At 40.8% G+C, this 4,742-nt stretch overlaps 1 non-coding gene across 1 annotated transcript; it reads right to left on the bottom strand.

Moving 5' to 3' along the window:
• Positions 1-202: 202 nt before the first annotated feature.
• Positions 203-310, bottom strand: LOC112787012 (small nucleolar RNA R71). Its single transcript, XR_003194451.1, has one exon. It is a non-coding gene; the product is annotated as a small nucleolar RNA R71 (small nucleolar RNA).
• Positions 311-4,742: the final 4,432 nt, after the last annotated feature.

Consider the following 4,742-nt stretch of genomic DNA (forward strand, 5'->3'; position numbering starts at 1 on the left):
CTTAACTGAATTCTTGCAGATATGTGATACTGTTAAGACTAATGGAGTAGATCTTGAAGTCTACAGGCTCATGCTTTTTCCTTTTGCTGTAAGAGACAGAGCTAGAGTGTGGTTGGATTCTCAACCCAAGGATAGCCTGAACTCTTGGGATAAGCTGGTCAAGGCTTTCTTAGCCAAGTTCTTTCCTCCTCAAAAGCTGAGCAAGCTTAGAGTGGATGTTCAAACCTTCAGACAGAAAGAAGGTGAATCCCTCTATAAAGCTTGGGAGAGATACAAAGGACTGACCAAAAAGTGTCCTTCTAACATGCTTTCAGAATGGACCATCCTGGATATATTCTATGATGGTTTATCTGAGTTATCAAAGATGTCATTGGATACTTCTGCAGGTGGATCCATTCACCTAAAGAAAATGCCTGCAGAAGCTCAAGAACTCATTGACATGGTTGCAAATAACCAGTTCATGTACACTTCTGAAAGGAATCCTGTGAATAATGGGACGCCTATGAAGAAGGGAGTTCTTGAGATTGATACTCTGAACGCCATATTGGCTCAGAACAAAATATTAACTCAGCAAGTCAATATGATTTCTCAGAGTCTGAATGGAATGCAAGCTGCATCCAACAGTACTCAAGAGGCATCTTCTGAAGAAGAAGCTTATGATCCTGAGAACCCTGCAATAGCAGAGGTGAATTACTTAGGTGAACCTTATGGAAACACCTATAACTCATCATGGAGAAATCATCCCAATTTCTCATGGAAGGATCAAAAGCCTCAACAAGGCTTTAATAATGGTGGAAGAAATAGGTTTAACAATAATAAACCTTTTCCACCATCCACTCAGCAATAGACAGAGAACTCTGAACAAAATACTTCTAATTTGGCAAACTTAGTCTCTGATCTGTCCAAGGCCACTGTGAGTTTCATGAATGAAACAAGATCTTCCATTAGAAATTTGGAAGCACAAGTGGGCCAGCTGAGTAAAAGGATCACTGAAATCCCTCCCAGTACTCTCCCAAGCAATACAGAAGAGAATCCAAAAGGAGAGTGCAAGGCCATTGACATAAGCAAAATGGCCGAACCCAATGAGGGAGAGGAGGACGTGAATCCCAAGGAGGAAGACCTCCTGGGACGTCCAGTGACCAATAAGGAGCTTCCCTCTGAGGAACCAAAGGACTCTGAGGCTCATCTAGAGACCATAGAGATTCCATTGAACCTCCTTATGCCCTTCATGAGCTCTGATGAATATTCCTCTTCTGAAGAGAATGAGGATATTACAGAAGAGCAAACTGCCAAGTTTCTTGGTGCAATCATGAAGCTGAATGCCAAATTATTTGGCATTGATACTTGGGAAGTTGAACCTCCCTTGTTCATCAATGAACTAAGTGATCTGGATCAACTGACATTGCCTTAGAAGAGACAGGATCCTGGAAAGTTCATAATACCTTGTACTATATGCACCATGATCTTTAAGGCTCTGTGTGACCTTGGTTCAGGGATAAACCTCATGCCCCTCTCTGTAATAGAGAAACTGGGAATTTATGGGGTGCAAGCTGCTAAAATCTCATTAGAAATGGCAGACAACTCAAGAAAACAGGCATATGGACAAGTAGAGGACGTGTTAGTAAAGGTTGAAGGCCTTTACATCCCTGCTGATTACATAGTCCTGGATACTGGAAAGGAAGAGGACGAATCCATCATCTTAGGAAGACCTTTCCTGGCCACAGCAAGAGCTGTGATTGATGTTGACAGAGGTGAACTAGTCCTTCAATGGAATGAGGACTCCCTTGTGTTTTCAACTCAAGGATCTCTCTCTGCATCCATAGAGAGGAAGCAGAAAAAGCTTCTCTCAAAGCAGAGTCAACCAAAGCCCCCACAGTCAAACTCTAAGTTTGGTGTTGGGAGGCCACAACCAAACTCTAAGTTTGGTGTTGAACTCCCATATCCAAACTCTAAGTTTGGTGTTGAGGAGTCTCAACAAAGCTCTGCACATCTGTGAGGCTCCATGAGAGCCCACTGTCAAGCTATTGACATTAAAGAAGCGCTTGTTGGGAGGCAACCCAATGTTTATTTATCTAATTCTATTATTCTTGTATTTCATGTTTTATTAGGTTCATGATCATGTGGAGTCACAAAATAAACAAAAAAAATTGAAAACGGAATCAAAAATAGCAGAAGAAAAATCACACCCTGGAGGAGCATCTGTCTGGCGTTTAGCGCCAGAACAGAGCATGATTCTGGCACTGAACGCCCAAAATGGGCAGCTTCTGGGCGCTGAACGCTAGAACAGGCATGGTTCTGGCGTTCAACGCCAGAAATGGCTAGTAATTGGGCGTTGAACGCCCAAAATGGGCACCAACCTAGCGCTGAACGCCCAGAGTTGTGTGCAAGGGCATTTTACATGCCTAATGGTGCAGGGATGTAAATGCCTTGACACCTTAGGATCTGTGAACCCCACAGGATCATCTCAGGATCTGTGGACCCCACAGGATCCCCACCTACCTCATCATCTCTCTTTCCATTCTTGATCATCCCTTCTGTCTTTCATTTACCACTCACATCCATACACCCACTACCTTCAAAATTCAACATCTTTCTCCCACCCAATCCCACCCATATGGCCGAATACACACATCCATCCATCTCCTCCATATCTTCTTCTTCTTCTTCTATTCTTTCTTCTTTTGCTCGAGGACGAGCAACATTCTAAGTTTGGTGTGGTAAAAGCATAGCTTTTTTGTTTTTTTTTTTTCATAACCATTGATGGCACCTAAGGCCAGAAAAACCTCTAGAAAGAGGAAAGGGAAGACAAAAGCTTCCATCAATCTATAGCTCAGTGGTAGAACATTTGACTGCAAATCAAGAGATCCCTGAGATACCTCAGGGGATACATTTTCTTCCACACAATTATTGGAAGAAACTAAGGGTGGAACATCAAGAGCACTCCATCATGCTCCATGAAATCAGAGAAGATCTAAAAGCAATAAGGGAGGAGCAACAAAGACAAGGAAGAGACATAGAAGAGCTCAAGGACATCATTGGTTCCTCAAGAAGGAAACGCCACCATCACTAAGGTGGATTCATTCCTTGTTCTTATTCCTTCTGTTTTTCATTTTCTATGTTATGTGCTTATCTATGTTTGTGTCTTCATTACATGATCATTAGTAGTTAGTAACTATGTCTTGAAGTTATGAATGTCCTATGAATCCATCACCTCTCTTAAATGAAAAATGTTTTAATTCAAAAGAACAAGAAGTACATGAGTTTCGAATTTATCCTTGAACTTAGCTTAATTATATTGATGTGGTGACAATGCTTCTTGTTTTCTGAATGAATGCTTGAACAGTGCATATGTCTTTTGAAGTTGTTGTTTAAGAATGTTAAATATGTTGGCTCTTGAAAGAATGATGACAAGGAGACATGTTATTTGATAATCTGAAAAATCATAAAAATAATTCTTGAAGCAAGAAAAAGCAGCAAAGAACAAAGCTTGTAGAAAAAAAAATAGGCGAAAAAAAATAGAAAGAAAGAGACAAAGCAAGCAGAAAAAGCCAATAACCCTTAAAACCAAAAGGCAAGGGCAAATAAAAAGGATCCCAAGGCTTTGAGCATCAGTGGATAGGAGGGCCTAAAGGAATAAAATCCTGGTCTAAGCGGCTAAACCAAGCTGTCCCTAACCATGTGCTTGTGGCGTGTAGGTGTAAAGTGAAAACTTGAGACTGAGCGGTTAAAGTCAAGGTCCAAAGCAAAAAAAAGAGTGTGCTTAAGAACCCTGGACACCTCTAATTGGGGACTTTAGCAAAGCTAAGTCACAATCTGAAAAGGTTCACCCAATTAAGTGTCTGTGGCATTTATGTATCCGGTGGTAATACTGGAAAACAAAGTGCTTAGGGCCACGGCCAAGACTCATAAAATAGCTGTGTTTAAGAATCATCATACTAAACTAGGAGAATTAATAACACTATCTGAACTCTGATTTCCTATAGATGCCAATCATTCTGAACCTCAATGAATAAAGTGAGATGCCAAAACTATTCAAGAGGCAAAAAGTTATAAGTCCCGCTCATTTGATTGGAGCTATGTTTCATTGATAGTTTGGAATTTATAGTATATTCTCTTATTTTTATCCTATTTGATTTTTAGTTGCTTGGGGACAAGCAACAATTTAAGTTTGGTGTTGTGATGAGCGGATAATTTATACGCTTTTTGGCATTATTTTTAGTATGTTTTTAGTAGGATCTAGTTACTTTTAGGGATGTTTTCATTAGTTTTTATGTTAAATTCACATTTCTGGACTTTACTATGATTTTGTGTGTTTTTCTGTGATTTCAGGTATTTTCTGGCTGAAATTGAGGGACTTGAGCAAAAATTAGATTCAGAGGTTGAAGAAGGACTGCTGATGCTGTTGGATTTTGACCTCCCTGCATTTAAAATGGATTTTTTGGAGCTACAGAACTTGAAATGGCGCGCTTCTAATTGCCTTGGAAAGTAGACATCCAGGGCTTTCCAGAAATGTATAATAGTCCATACTTTGGCCAAGAATAGACGACGTAAACTGGTGTTCAACGCTAGGTCTCTGCCCAATTCTGGCGTCCAGCGCCAGAAAAGGATCCAAAACCAGAGTTGAACGCCCAAACTGGCACAAAAGCTGGCGTTCAACTCCAAGAAGGACCTCTACACGTGCAACACTCAAAGCTCAGCCCAAGCACACACCAAGTGGGCCCCGGAAGTGGATTTATGCATCA

This window comes from Arachis hypogaea, chromosome 20, assembly GCF_003086295.3.
Source record: "Arachis hypogaea cultivar Tifrunner chromosome 20, arahy.Tifrunner.gnm2.J5K5, whole genome shotgun sequence".
NCBI classification, from domain to species: domain Eukaryota; kingdom Viridiplantae; phylum Streptophyta; class Magnoliopsida; order Fabales; family Fabaceae; genus Arachis; species Arachis hypogaea.